The sequence below is a fragment of the Lissotriton vulgaris genome, chromosome 9 (assembly GCF_964263255.1).
Source record: "Lissotriton vulgaris chromosome 9, aLisVul1.2, whole genome shotgun sequence".
NCBI classification, from domain to species: Eukaryota; Metazoa; Chordata; class Amphibia; order Caudata; family Salamandridae; genus Lissotriton; species Lissotriton vulgaris.
The window spans coordinates 193,290,664-193,311,149 of NC_141697.1; the positions used below are offsets into that span (position 1 = coordinate 193,290,664).

The 20,486-nt window shown below is 44.6% G+C and overlaps 1 protein-coding gene across 4 annotated transcripts in view; it reads left to right on the plus strand.

Annotated features, from left to right (window-relative positions):
* LOC147689834 (guanine nucleotide-binding protein G(I)/G(S)/G(O) subunit gamma-2) overlaps nt 1–20,486 on the plus strand; it is a 288,998-nt gene that overhangs the window by 167,606 nt on the left and 100,906 nt on the right. The gene's annotated exons all lie outside the window — the stretch shown is intronic.

Below are 20,486 nucleotides of genomic sequence, written 5' to 3' on the forward strand. Positions count from 1 at the left end.
GATAAAAATACAATACAAGTCACACAGTTAATATACGATAAGTTGCACAGGGGCCTCACAAACCATATACTAAGAAAGTGATATAAGTACCACGTGAGAGTTAGAAAGCAGGCCTAGGGCCTGTGGAATTGCTGGGGCTACACTAAACAACCAAAGGTTAGGAAGTAGGAGACCCACGGGAGCCCCGTGCAGTGTCTAAACACAGGCGCGGGTTCCCATTGACTTTCTATGGAGTTCGTAAAAGTGACAAAGTTACAATTTAAGGACACTTCCGGATAAACTAGGATGGAACCCTTTTAAACTAGGACACTTCGAGAGTCAAGTCCCAAGGGAGTATCGGAGTAATCATGTTACCTCACCCAGGGAAGCCGGGTGCATAGGTGTCTTTTCGTGTCGGGTTTCGTCGTCGTTTTCTATGGAGAGCTGCAAAGAAGTGCTGCAGGCGACCAGAGGAAAAGTGTCCGGGTGGAGTGGATCCAAGGGTGGATTGGAGATGTTAAGAACCTGAAAGCAGTGGGGACAGAGTCTGGGTAACTAGCCAGCGACCAGGAAGGTACTAGGAAGGAACCAGGCGATGTCGGGTGTTGAAGGTGAAGAAGGTGAGTTTGTCTCTTCAGCCACGAAGTCCAGAGGCATCGACGATGACCAGGAGCTGGATTCGAGGTGTCCCACGATGGATCTAGCTGACTGCGGTGTTGGTATCCTGATTGGACCCAACAAGCCTTGGCAACCCCAACCCACGCAGGATGTCGAGATTGGCTCTGTTGCAGACCAGCAAGGTCTGTGGTGCTTCTCCTTTTCAAGGAAGCTGGAGCAAGCCTGGAGCAACCAGGAAAACAAGTTAGATTCAAGATGGCATCTTCAGGGGGCTCACTAGCCAATGGGCAAGGAACCGGGAAGACGCGTCGAGCTCAAATGCAGAGGCGGGGCCACGGGACACTCGCGGAGTGTGGGGGCCTGGGCTTCGGTGCAAATGGTGCTCAGGGCTGGGGCTTCTCGTACCCCAATGCACAACCTACTGAGGCTTCAGGAAAGGAATACAGGTAGCAAAATGCAGGATGTCCAAGATGTCTGGTTCCACGTCTCTTGTGTCCGCCACGGGTCTCAGCTTTCTGTGGATATGGCTCGGGGTCAGAGAAGTCTGCAGGCAAAGATGCAGTTGATACCTGTTTGCACAGGGTGGTCACTCCTTGACCACAAGGAAAATGTCTTCCATCTTCCAGTCAGAATGGAATGTCGAAGGTCCAAGATATGTCTTTCAAAGATTCATCCAGGATAATCTAAAGTCCCAGGGAAACAGCTCCTATACTTATACTAAGAAAGGGGGCTGGATTACCTGACTAGGTGCCTCCTATGGGTGGACCTGAGAAGGGGTGGTTACACCCCTTTCCCTTTGTCCAGTTTCACGCCAGAGCTGGGGCTGGAGTGCCCCAGCAACTGGTTTGAACCGGGCTATGCATGGAGCACCTCGTGTGCCCCAGGCAGTGTCTAGATGCATTCACTGAATGCAGCCCTCCCTGCCCAAATACACAAAACCCCTGTCTGGGGAGGTCCTGGCAACTCCCTGGACAGGAAACCTATTGTCCAGGCCTCCCCTGCCGGAGTTTCGTCCAGTAACAGGAGGTCAGACTCATGTCTGTGGCAGCAGCATCCCTTTTGTGATGCTGAGGCTCTGTTTAACTTTAACCCGGTAAAGTAGTAAGTATATGTCTTTTCCCTCTAGAAGGGTGGAATGCCCGCCGCCAGAATTGCCGGGGGGTAGTATTCCAAAGTGTTTGACACCTTACATGACATGTTTTGATAAAGCCAAACCAAAGTTAGCATTAACCGCAAGGATTATAATGCACTTAAGAGTATATGGTATGGCTATATCATAGAACAGCTATAAGGAGATGGTTCCGAAAGCTGCAGAGGGGCTCAGCTCATGCTAGGGCACCCTCTCACATAAAATCAAGCACTCTGACTCCAGGATTGTCGAGGCCTACCATAGGAGTGGCTTATAGGTGTATATGTGTCTATATGTAAAGGTAGATATAGATATACTATATCTAAGCAAGGGGTGATTACTCCACCTTACCCAGGCTGTGTGAACAGAACTGTGGTGTCAATTTGGAAGGCAAACCAGGGGTGGCACAATACATGCTGCAGCCCCTGGTAGGCCTAGGGTACACCTATGCCCTGGGTACCTATGGTACACTATACAGGGGCTCACAAGAGTGACCCAGTAACCAATCTAGTATGTACCTAAAGTACATGGTGTCAATTCAGAGAGAGAGCAGCTGGGCTGTGGGTCTGATTAGCAGGCCCACAACCACATTGAAGTCGAAAAAATAGATAATCACAGCAAAAAGTGGGGGTGACCATAGGAAGCAGACCCTACTCTCCTACATTGGGTACAATGGAGGTTATGCATGTAGCCTGCGGACAACCCCTGCTCCCTGTGGCAAAATGACTTATGCAGTCAGATAGGCATAGGGCCCTACTGTGAAGGGAGCACAAAAATCACGGTTTGTATATATGAACTTAACTGGACAATTTCAGTTTTTTCTGGTTTTGCATTGTATCTATGATTTCACTTTTTAGAAAACATAAATAAGATAGTTAAATAGCTAGATAGATAGCTGTATAGACATATAGATAATAGCATTGAAAAATGACATAATTAACACAACCCCAATAAAATAGCTAGCATTGTATCTAATAAAAGTGTCTTCGATGTTTACATTTCGGTTTACTATGACAGCAGGCTATACCTTTCATGTGACCCAATTCCTAGATCTCTTATTTAGAAATGCTTTTAACTACTTTGTCATGCCCATTTCCTGTTAAAGTCCCATAGTCAGAAATTAAACCTGGCAGCAGTGTCAGAGTTCTCAGTTTGTAACAGTCCCACAGGAGTTGATCAACCCCGACAACATCCCAGACGGCCACGTGACATGGTAGCCAGCAGGAATGCGACTGATCTATTTCAAGACTACACTTTTAATGTATCTGACTCAACTTTCAAATCCTCTGCAAGTGGAATTTTAAAAGGTGTTTGAAGTTGGAGCAGGGATAGACACAGTAACAAGAGATGTAAATGATGCCAGCAGGATTCAAATGCAGAATTCATTTAATTCTAACAAACCGTTGATGCGACTTGCAGTTGTATCCCTTGAGAATGATATAGTCAGCATACTCCTCTGGGGTGAAGTGACCACTGCCAGCTCCAATGCCGGTGCGGATCCCTAAAATTTATGTATTTGGTTATTGTACAGTTGCCCTGGGTCTCCCCTGAGGAGATTCCCACCTGCAGGGATGGCTCCTCAGCAGGCCAAACAGACTCATTTCCAAGGCAGACCCACAGCTGTCCTCCTCCAGCACATGGTCGCTGTCTACCCACTGGAGCTTTGTATTTCTGTGGTATAGTATATGTGGTGATGAACTGGTACCTAATCACACGTCTTTTCAACAAAATCGTACGATGACATTTCACTGGAATCCTAGAGCTTGAGAACTCCACACCACCAATCTGCTAATGAGCTGAGCCGGCGGCTTGTGATAAGCCGGTTCCAAGGAATATATTTGAGATGCTACCAAGAATAGTGCAACAACAGCTTGGAGCACAAGTGATCTATGGTAGTCTTCCAAAGGAATCCTGCAGCAGTCTTTATAGACTGAGGCAGAATGCAGGTCTAGATGTCATCATCCCTCCAGATCCACTGGGTAATAGAGGGGATGAGATATTCCATGTTTCCATTCTGTCTACAGGTCAAAACGTATTGTTGTCTTTGAGTAGCACATAACCGCTCTCAAGTAAAGTCAATCCAAATGAAACTGTTCTGATGTAACAAAATAAAAGATAATTTTCCTCTCATTTAATTATCCACTCCATTTAAATTTTTATAATTTACACGCTAGAGATAGTTTGAAAGTTTTAATTCTTCAAACTCTACCAAGCTTAGGTCTTAGAGATTTATTTGACATTTTTCAAAATCTATCAGTCTCCTCAAATTCTTGTAGTCTTCTTTTACTGAACTGTGAAGTAGACCTTCAGCCATAGTTACTTAGTTCCAACTTACTAGCCTTACTCAAGAATTAGTTGTTCAAAATGTCCCAGCTTCCTTTCTAGTTGCTATGCTGCAGTTTATTGCTTTAAGGACATAATCCCACCTGGTCATAGTCATCATGAGCACAACACTCCCTTTGGATTTAAAACTGATAAAGAGGCTTTATACTTTGGATGTCTTCTTGGCTTTCCAGTTTGTTATAATTTGCTGTTAGAGGTATTTTTCCTTTGGTCCTAAAACATATTGTGATATTAGTTGTATTTTTCTGTAATTGTTTGCTAACTGTGCGTCCTGATTTAGGATCATCATATATAGAATGTCTCTTCTTGTGTATAACTTCATTATAGCCCTATCAGTTGTGGTTAGCACCTAATTACCACTAACTTCAAGTTGTTTAGCTCAGTCCGTATTGGTTGCCTTTTATGAATTTACTTGTTATTTTGTCTGTCTGAATATTACACAAAGTCTCTCTTCTGACCCTATTTTTTGAGAATGCTAATGTTGAAATTGCAGAAGGCAAAACTATTTCTTATACAGAGATAATTAGAAAAGTAACAGTTACTTTTATTTTTGCAAGACACACCTCTCGCAGCCTAGTTTTGTTGTGCATAGAGATACTTCACTTCCTTTATTGTAAATTCAATAGTGTTTTAACTTCAACCTTCCTTGAAAGTTGTATTTCATCTAGTTCCCTGTCTGGAACAGCTCTTTCTTAAAGTTTTAATTGTATAACAGGTACTTATTAGTACGGACCCTCAAGTGTGTCTATTTGACATTTCCTATACCTGCAAGTCACAGATTGTTGCTGATGGGTTTCCTTTACCCTGATTGCTCCCTCAGAAGTTCCTGATCTGTTGGTACCTCATGGACTCCAGCTGCTTGAATGCACACTGCCTCCATGCTTATGATCTGTGTTTGTTAGGCTTTCCCGGTTCTGGTCTCTGTTACTTCATGCTGGTTGGTATCATGCAAAGACTTAGAGAATGTGTTAAGCACTAGCAGCATTGTGTCCTCCTCTCGCTACAAGCTCACCTACAGGCTGAGGTGAATAGCGTGACCTTTATGCTGGGCCCTGCACCTTCACTGTGCCATTCTATTGTAGCACAACCCTGTTTTCCTACAACCCGGAACTCATCTGGTCAGGCCACTCCATCGTACACTGCACCATCACCGGACTTGCCCTCACTGTCTCCAACCGACACACCGCTCCCTTTCGTGGCTGGTCCAAGGTCATGCAGCAACAATGGTCGGATGCCCTAACCACCACACAGCCCAAAGACACCACCAACATCTATCAGGCAGTATAGAACTTCAACAACAGGGTCGCCTGCGCCACCAACCAAGTTGCCCCCAAAAAACCTGTCAAAATGGAAAGACCCTCCAAACAAGCCAGCTGATACACCGCGGAACTCAGCACGTCAAAACGCAGATGCAAACAACTAGAAAGAAGATGGCTCACTAGCAGGAACCACACTGACAAAGCCATCTTCAAATCAGCCCTCACCAACTACCCCAGACAGATCAAAGCAGCTAAAAGGGAGACCCTGATCCACCAGATCGATAGCAGCACCAACCAAGCTAAGGAACTCTTCACGATTGTCAGAAAGTTCACCTGCCCGTCAGCCTCAGAAAACTCCATCCCATCCAGCCTCCCCTCTCACCCCACAGCCTTATCACTCCTCATCCCTCCCCCACTGGCCCCACACACCCAACACACAACAGACCACCTCCCTCCAGCGCTAACACAGAACATCCCTTCCACTCCCCAACCTTTTTCCCCCTCACTCGGATAAGCCAGACTCTACTCAACATTGAACGTGATCTCTCTAATTTAATGAATGAACTCTCTAGACTTAAAGAAGATTTCAATTTCCTCACCTCTAGTTCCCCACTCTTCCGTGCAAGGTCCCCCCTCCCCAACCGAAAACACCCCCCCTAACTATAATCTTCCTCGGAATACTACCCCTCTCCGCTACCATTTGCACAGGCCTCGCAGCACTTCAAACCAGCTCTCCCCTTCTGACCTTTCTGATCTATGCAACTCATACCTGCCCAGTTTAGCAATCAATAATCTCCCACCCCACTACTCTAACATCCCGTTATCCGTGGGGCCAACAGAATCCCCTCTTCTCCCGCCTCCCCTAGACCCCCTCCTCAACTCACAAATATCCACTCCTGCCCTCCCCAGAAAACAGTCCCAAACCCCTCTCCTGCATACTGGTGAACTGTTGATCCGCCGTCTGACACCCCAATGAAATTTCTGAATCCATCCTAAGCGAATCTATTGACATTGCATTCCTCACAGAACCTGGCTCAATGACTACTCTACGAGACTGCTAGACATACTCTCCCCCCGGGATACTCTAGCCTCAGGAAAGACAGACATGATAGAACAGGAGGTGGTTTAGCCATAATCTTATTTTATTATTTATTTTTGAGTATTTGTATAGCGCAGCTGATACCTTGCAGGCTTCCTGGCGCTGGAGAATACTCTAATGAGGAGAAACCAAAGTAAATAGCAGGCGGGAAGATTTAGGGGAATAACCAGGTCTTGATCCGTTTCCGAAAGGGAAGAAGTTGTGAGATCTGGCGTATGTCAATGGGCAGACTGTTCCATAATTTGGCCGCTGCGACCCTGAAAGATCTGCCCCCGGTTCTGGCTTTGTTGTATCTGGGCACTTTTACCAGACAGGCCGAGGACGATCGCAGGTCTCTGGTCGGAGTGTACCACAGGAACAGAGCTTGCAGAGGTCTGGGCCCAAGTCCGTGCAGAGCCTTAAAGACAATGCAGAGGGACTTGAAAGCCACACGCTGCTTTAAAGGTAGCCAATGTAGCTCGGCTAGGGCCGCTGTGGCCGAAGATCTCCTCGTCCAGCCGAGAGCTAGCTTGGCAGCGGCTGACTGAATTCTTTGCAGCCGGTCTAGCAGCGTGACTGGAGACTCAAGGAGCAGTGCGTTGCAATAGTCGAGGCGACTGAGAATAGTGCACCTGACTATCAACGCCCGAGCTTGTGCAGGGAGGAGTGGCATAATTTTACGCAGGGAACGTAGAAGAGCTGTGCAGATCCCCACTGTTTTAGCGACCTGGGTTTCCATACTCAGCTTGTTATTGAGCATGGCTCCCAGGTTGCGGACCGAGGTAACTGGCTGGGGTTTGTCCCTAGTCTCTGGAGGCCAGAAATCACTCGGGAACTGGCGAGGTATGTTGTTACCAGCGCAAAACAGAACCTCTGTTTTGGAGGAGTTAAATTGTAGGGAGCTCCTGTGCAACCACCCAGCCGTCTCTCTTAGGCAGTCGTGAAAGGAAGTTAAGGGGATGGAGTCTTCTCCCTCCCAGGAGAGAATGAGCTGGGTGTCGTCAGCATAGTTGATCGCTTTTATCCTGAACGACTTAATTAACGTGATCAAAGGTTTGAGGTACACGTTAAAAAGGATGGGACTGATGGAGGAGCCCTGGGGAACTCCCTGGGGCACAGGTGCAAATGCGGATTGGAATGGGGGGAGGGAGACAGCCTGTCTCCTGTCCCGCAGGTAGGAATGAAACCATAGCAGAGCCGTGCCATCCACACCTGCCTCACCGAGTCTCTCCAACAGTGTCCTGTGGTTGACCGTATCGAATGCGGCAGACAAGTCCAGCAGTATCAATGCTACTGGCTGGCCCCTGTCTGCACGCATGCGAAGATCCTCCATGGCTGTCAGGACAGCTGTTTCGGTACCGTGGGCTGGACGGAAACCGAATTGGAGATCATCCAAGAAGTTGTTCTGCTCCAGGTGAGTGGAGAGACAGGAGCTGACCCATCGTTCGGCGACTTTCGCTGGAAATGGCAGTAGGGAGATGGGTCGGTAGTTTGATAGACAATCTGGGCTCAAGGAGGGCTTTTTCAGGAGCGGGGTGACAAGCGCCTGTTTCCAAGGGGTTGTAACATATCCGCAGTGCAAAGACTGGTTACATATTTGGCGCAAAGTGCCGAAAAGTTCTTTTCCAGAGCTTTTCTAAATTTTTGGAGGCAGGGGGTCAACCGGGAAACCCGAGGTAATTCCAAGCGCCAGTCTTTCAAACTCGGATTCAGAAATAGGGGGGAATTCCCGTAACCTAGCCGTAGGGATGGAGCCTAAGGGCGTCAAGTCCTGGGTGCTGGTGCTAGCTCCCGGGCTGTTGGAACCTCCCAGCGAGGGGGGGGTCTTCAAATTTTGAATAATGATGTTCATTTTATTAATGAAGAATGCTGCAAGATTGTCACAGAGGGCTTGAGTAGGAGGCTGCGTCATTGTGGCACAGTCTGGGTGGGTTAGGTTTTTGAGTATCTGAAAGATACTTTTCGAACTATTGGTGGCGTTGGCAATGGTAGAGCAGAAGTAGTTAGCCTTGCTTTGGACAATGGCAGTTTTATATGCCCGGAGGTTGTCTTTCTAGAGAGATTTGTTGGTATCCGAATAACCTTGCCTCCATTTCCTCTCTGATTGTCTGCAAGCTAATTTGAGGGCTCTCAATGAGTCATCAAACCAGGGGGCTGGTGCTCTTCTCTTAGGTTTGCACCTTTTCTGGGGGACAAGGTGTTCCGAGGTGTTAGAAATCCTTGTGCAGAGGGCCATGTAGTTGTCCTCCACCGACTGAACGGTGGAAAAGCTGTCTTCCACATTAAATACGGGGCCGGCCAGTCTTAGTTTGTCCAGAGCTTTCCAATCTCTGTACAGAGAATCGGGGGAGGTGCTGAGTGGCGGCCTGCTGGCTCTGCTGCCAGCTATGTGAAATTTAATAAGTGCATGGTCGGTCCAGCACATAGGCAATATATCTTCAAAAATGAACTTCAGCTCTCCCTTGTTAACAACTCTGGTCACTCCACCTTCGAATACCTTGAAGCTGAACTAATAATTCAAGGTTTCCTCCCAATTCATTTGCATACCATATACCACTCTCCTGGTGATCCTCATCCCTTCATTGATGAACTATCTGACCTTTTCACCCAATCCTCAATATCTAACTCTAAAAATCTTTTCCTTGGAGACCTCAACCTCCACCTAAACAACTCCAAAGATCCCACAACCACCCTCCTCACTAATCTTCTTGAGATCAATGACCTCAAGCAACTTTGCCAGGCCCCTACACACACCAAAGGAACCATCCTAGATGCCATTATTTCCAATAAAGACCTGGCCTTCCTGACCAATATCATCCCAATAGACTGGTCCGACCACCAGCTCATACTGTTCACCATTAATACCACTTCTCCTCCCCCCCACCCAGTCCATTAAACCCAAGAAATTTACCAGAAACCTTAAACAGATCCCCCTGGTGTTCTGTTCTTGAGTGCAAACTCCAAGCCCAACTGCTCCCCACTCCTCTCTCACAAAAGGCAAATTATCTTACTGAGCATTTTAATAAAACGTTCACTGATGTCTTTGACCAAATTGCCCATCTAAACTTAAAAATCAAAGGAATTTCCCTTCCAAATCTTGGTTTAACTTGGAGCTCAATAATGAAAGACGTTCTCTTGGACTGATGGAAAGAACATGGAGACAACATCCCTCTCCTGCAAATCTAACACTCCTTAGACAAGCTAGATCTACATAGAAGAAACACATTTTTAACGAAAAGGCATCCTTCTTTAGTACCTAACTCGATCGGGCCAAAAACAGACCCAGAGAACTGTTCAACATTATTCGTAACCAAACCTCCACCTCACCGCCCATTCTGATGTTCTCTACTGCTAGATGTGAAGAAATTGCCCACTTCTCCGAAAAAATTTCCAAAATTGATCAATCCTTTCATTCAACTCTTATCCCAACCAGCCCCCTTCCTACTCCTGTCATCACTTCTAAACCCTACACCTCTCTCTCTATTCCCTTCCGATCCCCCCTCACACCTGCCTGCTTCGCCACCTCTCCTTACCCCCTGCACTTACTGCTACACCCCCCAGAACATCTCCCCAATCCCATCCACAACTTCTCCTCTTACTCCCAACCACTCTAGCTCACAACTAAAAAATAATGCCTCCTGGCATAATTTCCTCCCTGCTACAGAACAAGAAGTTCTCAACATCATCACTAAACTTAAACCATCCTCCCATACCAAAGACCCCCTCCCTTCAAACCTTATCCAGGACCTAAAACACATCATTGCACCATCTTGTACTACAATCATCCACACCTCCCTAGCCACAGGATGAGAGTTTATCTCACTTCAACTTTGTCTTATCTCCTCCATTATTAAAAACTCCAATGCCGATCCCAATGACCTAAGCAATATCCGCCCCGTCTCTAACCTCCCCCTTCTTTCTAAAGCCCTTGAAAAATGTGTCTTGCTCCAATTAGACAAACACATCAAAAATGTTAACCTACTTGACCCCCTTCAATCAGGTTTTAGAAAAGGCTGCAGTACCGAAACTGCCATGCTAAATATTATTGATGACATCCATCGCTCTCCTGACAATGGCGAGACGTGTCTACTCATCCTCCTTGATCTCTCCGCAGCGTTTGATACTGTCAACTACTCTGCCCTACTTGATGTGCTCAGAGATCGCTTTGGCCTTAATGGTAATACCCACAAATGGTTTGTCTCCGACCTACAACATCGGACACAGCAAATCAAAATTGATGACTGTTTATCTAACCCCACTCCGGTTTCCCTAGGAGTCCCCAGGGATCCTTCCTCTCGCCATCTCTCTTTAACCTCTTTACGGAACCCCTCACAAGCTGTAATCAACTACCACCTCTATGCCGATGATACTCAACTTTACTACAAGATGAAAACCCACTGTGACATCCTACACCTTAACAACACCCTCGCCAAGATTTAATCCTGGTTCCAATTAAATCTCCAGAACTACTGTCCCATCTCACTGCTCCTCTAACTCGCAAAAGTCCTGGAGAAGGCCATCAACCTCCAACTTACCGAACACCTGGAGAGAAACAACCCACTAGACCCTTAGCAACCAGGATTCGGAACCAGCCACAGCACCGAGATAGCCCTGATCACAGCAACTGAACATCCACACCCTACTCAACAGAGGAGAATCAGCCGCCCTGATCCTGCTTGACCACTCCACAGCCTTCAACATGGTCTCCTACCACACACTCATTGATCGCCTACACCAGATTGGCATAACGATGACACGCTCAAATGGATGTCATCTTTTACTCACTTGACAGAACCAGACAATCTGATTCCCTCCCTTCACATTGCAAGTCAAGCACAACATCTGCGGCATCCCCCAAGGCTCATCCCTCATCACTACCCTCTTCGACATCTACATGACACCACTCACAGACATCATCAGATCGGGCGACATCAAAATCATCTCCTACAGCGACGACATGTATCTCATCCTTTCGCTCTCATCAGACACCACCTAATTGAAGACAAACTTCCACAACTGTATTAAGAAAGTCTCAGCCTGGATGAAGGACAACTGTCTCAAGCTCAACACGGACAAGATCAAAGTCCTCATCTTTGGCAAACACACCACCCTATGGAATGACTTCTGGTGGGCGGCAGAACTTGGACCCTCCCCCATGCCGAAAAACCACACCTGCAACCTTGGCATTATCCTCAACATCGAACTCTCCATGAAACGTCAGGTCAACGCTGTCCCCTCAGCCTGCTCCCACACGCTCTGTATGCTCTGCAAAAGCTTCAAATGTCTCCCCATCAACATCAGGAAGACCATACACGCAGGCCCTCATCACCAGCAGACAGGACTATGGCAACGCACTCTATGCAGGCATCAATACCAAACTCTTGCAAAGACTCCAGACAATCCAGAACGCAGCCGACAGACTAATTCTCAAACTGCCCAAGAAAAAATCCATGTCACCCAGCACCAGAAGGACCTTCACTGGCTCCTGGTCCAGAAGAGATGCCAGTTCAAGCTCATGACACACTTCTACAAAGCCCTTCATGACCAAGGACCTGCCTAAATGAACCACCATCTGCACTTCCACCAACCTCCCAGGAACATCCGCTCTGTACACCTCAACCTCGCACAGATCTCATGGACATGCTCCTAAAACGCCGGAGGATGCTCCTTCTCTCATCTCGCCACCAAAGCTTAGATCACCCTCCCCCTCCACCTGTGCACCTCACTGACTGACTTCAGGAAGAGGCTCAAGACCATGCTCTTCAACTGAGACCTACAGCAAGCACCTGGATACCGTCGTGGGTGACAAGCTGTGCTTTATAAATCTTGCTTGATTGATTGATATTGGCAAAAAATAGTAATTGTGCTAGAGAGAAAGAATCATCTTAAATGTTGCCACACCATGAGGGCTTTTGTGAGTGATATATGTTTTCAGATGGTTTCTACTACTTCTCATCTTCGATTATCCATTGAGTTTTATTTCCAAGTACAATCCGTCCCCTAAGGTCCTTAAAAAGATTCATTCCTAATATGCTGTAATATTTTAAAATTTTCAGCAGGTAATAAAGGTGGAGGTGTTCATAGATTAATGCCAAAAATAATGAGAAATGCTGTACTCTCTCTATTTTTTTCATCCCAAATTCCTAAATACTTAGAAAACAGACTAATTAAAATAAGAATGGGTTCAGTCCCCCGCATTTGTTTCTCCTGATGAAGTATTGCTGTACATTGATTCCCAGAATACTGTGATACACTAATATTGAGCGCTTTGTCTCCTCACAATTCACTGGTTCACATCTCCAATAAGCCTTTCAAAGTTCTTATGGTAGGCTATCTGCATCCTCAAACAGCTTCCATATGCTCTACTCTGCATGTTTGTGCAGTGAACACATGCTTGCTGCATTCAGTTACTGCGTGACTGAGTAACTTGGGCTGGGTAACTTCCATTCAAAGACCTACTATGAAGGTGGTTACTGCAACGGGGGGAGGATGTAGCCTTACAGCTAGAGTAGTCGACCTTGAAGCGGGGAACGAGGTTGTATTGTATTGTATTAATTATTTGTATCGCGCAACTGTCACCCTACGGGTATCCTGGCGCCCAAACAGGAAGTAGTCAGATGGAACAACAATACACTGGCTGTCATTACATGTAAAACAGCCACCAGTTCTATTAGGTTTGAGTCTCTGCAACGATGCTCAACATCCTGCGATTCTGGGCAAATCACTTAATATCTCCCTGCTTAACAAATGTGTCCTTCTGTAACGAAATTGGTGCTATATAAAGTGCTCTGATACCCAGGGCTGGACTGGGAACGAAAACCGGCCCTGGCAAAGTGCTCGGCCGCCGCCCCCAGAGGGCGGCATTGGGGGTGCGACTGAGCTCTTTGCCGGGGCCAGTTTTTGGCTGATTTTGTTTCAGGGCCGATTTTGCAGCTATGCTGCAAAAATGGTCCTGTAACAAAAATGGCCCCTACCCTTGTGGCGCACCGGGGAATTGCCCGGTGCCTGCAACGGCCAGTCCGGTCCTGCTGATACCTGATGTCTCGGGTCTAGTTTGCGCTATGTAAAACAAAACAAAAGAATGTAGTTTTGGTGGCAATAAATTGAGTGAGTACACCACTTGGGGCCTCTTCTGTTGGTAACCTATCATGACAGCTACCACTCGAGATCCTCCTCCTAGCTCCTAGTTATTCCTCCTTCCTTTCTGATATTTCTACAAGTTTGTTTCTCTGCTTAGAAATTTAGGCAGAGATTGAAAAAGTGCAAGTTATTTCCAAAATGTCAATCATCTATGCAAAGTATCCACAAAATGCAGGAGACATACATCTGCAGGAAACTGAGATATCTGTGTTTTCCTCAAAAAAAGCTTCTTTGTCAGACAATATTGCTTACTTAATGAAACTTGAATTTTTGGCTAATAATTTTCAAATATTGTTTACAAATTAAAAAGGCATTGGCAATGGATAACGTTTTCAGTCACAAACAATTCCTGAAAAGCAGCACCAGGCTGGTTTGCGACTCAGCCAAGACTGTGGGTGTAGGTGGGAACAACAAGTCCCTCTTCTGCTGACGGAGTGCTGTGCTAAATCAGAGCGCACTGCATTTGAATGTGAGGCCTGCCTGTCGCTGCTGGGATGGCATCTCCTTGGCAATCAGTAATGCAGCGAGTGGATCTGCAGAAGTGCTGAATCGTGATTAATGAGGCTTTGGCTGCAATGTGCTTTTTCGATCCCACCTCCCTATAAACCTTGTCATCAGCATTGCTGTGGGATGTTGCTGCCAAGAGCCTGGCTCACAGTCTCAGAATATATATGCCTGTGTTACTCTACCTCATGACAGAACAGACATGTGTCATGCTGAAAGCATTTAATGGGGGCTTAGAGCGCAGGTTAGAGAAGCACATTTCACGGAGAGCTGCTTCACAGGAATGCAAGCACAGGATGTCAGACTATATCCATGGATAAGGGGTGGGGTCGGGGGGTGCATTGGTCTCTTCATGATGCAAACCCTGGCGGGGCTGGTATATGCAAATACAGTGTAAAGAGTTTATTTATATAACACGCAGGCGTATTATATATATATATATATATATATATATATATATATATATATATATATATATATATATATATATATATATATATATATATATGTCTGCATCTCAGCTTGAAATAAAAATGAAAGATTTTACCATGGCCGAGCAGAAGATGTGTGACTTAATGGTGGGGCGGTCACTATATTGGATGAGATATATATCTCATAGTAATAATATCTTGGTACCCTTTTGGAAGGTAAGGGTATATTTACTATCCTTAATTCCACCTAATCTTACCTTCCAAGGTATGTATGTGTGGAGTAAACAATAGTATATTTGTACATACCTTATAATATAGTGGCCTGTAGATGTAGTTGATGCAAAATGAGTGGATGTTGATATTAACAGGCTCAAATTATTATCATACACCAAAATGAGTGCCAGTTTATGGCACACCGAGGCCCTCTGCCAGGGAACAGCCGAGTTGAGAATTATAAATAGTTTGCTAAGACTGCATTCCCTGTTTTTCCCTGCCCGAATTTTTCAATAGCAAAAAGCTGCAAGTATGTCCGGGATTTAAATGTCTGACAAAGAATACATTACGATGGAACTGGCTGCCAGAACACCAGTCCACATGGTAACGCCCCATTTTGGTATTTGGACATCTCAGAATTACAGATGACTGCAATACAAATGTTCCCAAATTAATCAAAGCGAGGGCCGGGTGGTAAAATTAAATGGCAGAAATGATTATTCTATATTAAAAAGAAACCTTTTGTCAATGTGATAATGTAGCCCAGATCTTTACGTTCTGGCTGGCTTAATTTTCTCCCACCCTTTTCCCAATGTGTGTGGCTTTAGCTCTGTCCACTGGAAAGAACAGAACCCTCTGAAATCATAAGGGGGGTTGTAGGGTGTTTTCTTGAGCAGGTGTCTCCAACCAGTCAATTGCCAGCTACCAGTAGCTCAAAGACACCTTTAGAGTAGCTCACAGCCTTGAGTTCATTTTTAAGTAAGCCCCAGGTCGTATTTTCCTTTTAAAGTTAAGGGAAGGCTGTGTTTATTTTACATTATTATCATCAGGTTGCAATAGTAGGGCATGTTAATCAGTCAGATTTATGACCCAGGCTGGGTGACAGAGATGAACAACTGAATCACTGGGGTATTTAACCCTTAAATAAAAGTACTTATCAACTCAATATTGGAGTTGTTAACAAAATGATCTTTCTGAATGCTTTTAAATGAGAGAAAATTAAAATGAAAAGTTACCTTAATGATTAAGTTAACTCTTCATTTTATTTTTCTCCCATTTCATAGTGTAGCATTTACACACAGCAGGCCCCATCCTCCCAGCGGCCAGTATACCCTGTACCATAAGTATAACTGAAAAATACAGCCCATTTTTAAAATGAGGAAAATTTAAAGTGCAGAAATTTTTTCTACATTACGACCAGTTTTGCAGGGCATTTTCTGCCCTTTAAATTTCACCCATTGAAATAAAAACGATTATATGTTTGTATTATACATGTAACAATGCCACACATGGTGAAATGTATGTCCTGTGATGCAAGTGCATACAACACAGCCTGTCAGTCACCCATAAAAATATATCACATTCATACGTACAGCTGCTCATATCTCCAAAGACCGCGCTCTCACTGACACACATGGCAGCCCTGTCAAAGTGCACTTAGTCAAAGTATTTTGCTCAAACCTTAGTATGTGACTCAATGGACATTAGGCTTGAAGTTAATGAAGCTGGGCGTGGGGGTATCTGGTAACAATACTCCAGTTGTTTAGCCTTCAGTAGCTCACAATGATTTTTACTGATCAGAAGTGGCTCTCACTACAGAAAAGGTTGGAGACCCTAATCCTACAGTGAGGTTCTGTATGCTCTATAGTACAGTGAGTAGGTGTGAAATAAAAACAAAATGCCTCCACCTGCACTAATTGACTTAAATGATGCACTATGGTCAGTCACAAATAAATGAAAAACTACACATTTTGAAGGGATTCCCATGCACCAACTCATATTCATTTAAAAGTGTAGAGGCTCCACCCACGAATAATAATAACAACATTTAATGACACCTTTGTCCTGCAAAGGAATATGCAAATCTAACCTGTGAGGACACGAATCTGCTCTGGTCAGAGCGGTTTGCCCAAAGTGAGACATCAAGGCTTGGCGAGGAAGCAGCAGAAACTCTCTTTCTTTAAATGTTTGAAAACACCTCCTTGTGAGACCTTACTGAATTATGGGACAGTCCTAGCACTCTAGTGATGGCTGTGAGGGGAACCTCACCGCACTATCCTTAATTGTTGGGGTGTAACAGCCCCAGACCTGAAGAAAGGCAGAGCCAACTTTGTTCTCCTAGTGGGTGGAACAGCCCCAGATCTGAAGAAAGGCAGAGTCAACTTTGTTCTCCTAGACTACGATAATCAGACAAAATTAGACAATAGTCAGTACCTAAATCTCTTCATGGCTGGACAATATGGATGCTTATCTGTCACACACACTCGCACAGCTTCTCTTCTCAGAGGTTGTCAGCTATTACTGTCTCCACAGAAGGCAGTGCTCTTCCCACTCTCTCGCCTGCGCGTACAAAACACTCAATCGCAGGATTAACACACTTTCTGCTCAGTCACATTTTAAATACATTCTGACCGACATACCCTTTCAGGTAGCAGGGAGGGATGGTCATACACACCTCCAGTCAGTCCACATGCCTTCACAGGTCATGCATCAGATGGGTTCACCCTTTCTACTATTCTTAAATAACACCTACAGGTATTCTTAATAGGGATGTACCATCTCACTCACCGTGGGGTGGTCAAGTGCTCTATGGAGAATATTTGAGGTTTACAGGGCCTTGCTCATTCACAATCTGTCCAAAGCATGCTCTACAGTAGTGGTACTTAACCTGGAGACCGAGGTTCTGCAAGATCGACACAAGGGGTCTGGGACTGTTTTACAAAATTAAATATGAAGATGAATACAATAACATGTATATAAGTATATACCAATACAGAAGCAAAATAATTTGAAAAAATATATGTTTCTATATTTGATTGTTCATCACACAAAATATTTCATAATTTGAGCATTTACTTGGCTTATATTCATTTTTGTGTATTCTATTGAAGATCAAATCATAGTAGTTGCTTAGGCCGGTGGTCCCCTGCTTCCAACAATCACTCGAGGGATGGCGGAGGGGTCCCTGGATGCCAGTAATGATTCATTGGGGGTCTACAGAAGACAAACTCTACAGTGCAACATAGACATAGCTCTTACTTGTGGATGGCACACCACTCATAGGTCCCGGAAGGCGTGACATTAAAGTAACTCTACAGTTAATGTACGATACAAAGGCACTCATTCAGTCACAAATTTTCTGTCACACCATCTACCCACACTACAGTCATTGATATCGAATGTAACCATGAGAGTCATGCACACAGCTATAGGGTCAGTTGTAAAATTAATTAAATCAAAATGATTCCACAGAGATACACTGATTAGAAGTGCTGCATTTGTGCAGCAATTGATAGGCCTAGCTACACCTACCCTGTGTAGACCTTGATTCTCTATCCAGGTCTGCACCAGTGTTGTGTGCAATTTTCTAAGCACTAACAGTGTAAGGAGCATGCAAAAGTTCTGTCAGGTGGCATAAGTACTGCACATGTTCTAATTCACAGACTATGCTTCAGCCTTTACTTGAGCATTTTAAGATTAAATAGAAAATAATGCACATGCACAGTATGTTTTAAGGAAGTCCCTTTACAGCTGCTATGAACAATGAGTCAATTTGGTTTATTAATTTATTTAGTTGCTGTTTTGAATAGCATAGAACAAGCCTAATAAGTCACATGGCGCTTTACATAAGATCAGCTTACTAAAGTTGCAGCAAAAGCAAAACAATTACAAAAGATAAACAATATACATCACTGTACACTTCACTGTAAGAAAAGAATGACACACATAAACATTTGGGGCTACAAAGAAGGGAGATAGGATTGCAATCACTTTAAAAGCAGGAACAGACATAGGGCTCGATTCATACGTTGAGGGAAAGGTCACTCCATCGCAACAGCGACAGAGTACCTTTTCTGGCAACATAATGGTCTACCCTCCCAATTTAAATGTGGGAAGACCTTTGGTGTGACCACGGTGGAGACTAATCTCTCTCCGCTGTGGTTACACCCCTCCAACGGCCCAACAAAATAAGGGGCAGTTGGAAGTTGAATTGAATGTCTGCCCACTTAATTTAAATGGGCGGACATACACGTCAGTTTTTACTGTCAGTTACTGCCATGGAAAAACTCAGTAAGGGACAGGAAACACTGCAAAATGCCCCCCATGCAAAGAGAGAACTTCCAATGTGAGAGGGCATTGCTTTTATTATTTTCAAAAACAAAATCCTGCTTTGGGGTTTTGTTTTTGGAAAAAAAAAAAATCTGTAACTTTGCCATACAACTTGTCATGTTAGACGGAGCCGTATGGCAAAGCTACAATCCATTGGCAGGAACTGCCTTGACTGTGGTTCCTGTCAATGCTTGAAATGTTTGTCAGGCTTGAAATGCCGCAGGCATTTCAAAATTAGGCAGTCGGGACCTCCGCCAGGGCAATGGAGTAATTTACTCTAATACCCGGTTGAAGGAGCAGCCCAACCAGCAAATATTTAATAAGGACCAAATTCATGAAGTTCATATGGATGCATTTGGCAAGATAACCCTAAATTAAATGAAGACCTGATCACAAAACTTTAAAATGTTTTTGAAGGTTTCGAAGGACAGGGCAATCCTGATTGCTAGTGAAAGAGTTCCACACTTATTGGTGACGTCTTAAAATACAGAGAAGGGGACAAATGCTGTAGTTACTATTTATGGGTGATATTACCTTTACTGACATGTCCTTACTTTAGGGGATGTACGTTGTTACAACGCATGCATTTACCACACATGCCTTTACAACGCAGGTTTTTCAACGCAAGTCGTTACAACGACTTGTGCTGGGGGGTGCTGGATAGTGAATAGTTTAATTTACTATTCCAACTCCAGTCCCCGTGGATAGTAGGGAAGGTGTTGGATAGTAAATTAAACTATTACCTATCCTACAGCGCCCCCCAGCGCAATTCGTTGTAATGACTTGCGTTGAAAAACCTGCGTTGAAAAGGATGTTTCCCTACTTTAGGTAGTGACTGCTCTACAACACTGGCAGATGGGTGACAAAAGTGAAATAATGCCTCATGTGAAGGAGTATTGTATAAAACTGGCAACGCTGGGTAGGACGACTTTAAACAATGCTGACTGAATGGGAGTGAATATTATTGCAATAATAAAATGCTGTTTGATGTGCATAGGTACTTCGCAAATAATAGGTAATAGATTCACTAACTATTCAGTACAATCTGGCGGGTTGGTATCAGCAGACCACGCTTCGTGGGACTGATTTTAAATGAAGCAAGCCTCTTTTTAATGCAGCCAGTTTTCATTAAAAAGAAAAGGGGCTTTGGTTTGAGAGTTAGCAGCGGCCTCTTGGACCACTGCCTACCCTTCAGTAAATCAGTTTATTACATTCACAAATGGTAAGGGATCCCATGGGGACTCCTTTCCTATTGCAAATCCATTACCCCCTCCTTTAAGAAGTCTGTAATTTAAAAGTTTTTTGACCAGATTTCAGTCACAAAGCGTTGATATATATATATATATGATACCAATTCGGTATTTGAAAGGGCTGCCTACAAAATGCCCTTTTATATACCGAATCAGTATCCATTTTTTGGAGTGGAAACAACTTTTCTGACTCCTAAAATGGGATTAGTATATAAAAAAACATTAAAAGTCACATACGCTGAAATGGAGTGTTTGCAGCTTCAAAAATGCTTAGTACACTGTGCACTAGGATGATTGGGGCTGAACAAAACGCACCACTCAGGACATGAAGGGAGACTCAGGAGAGCCATTCATTAGACTGTCGTAATTGCCAATACACACAAGCATTTATGAGTACAGGAAGTAGTACTACAGGAGTACTATTTGATGTTA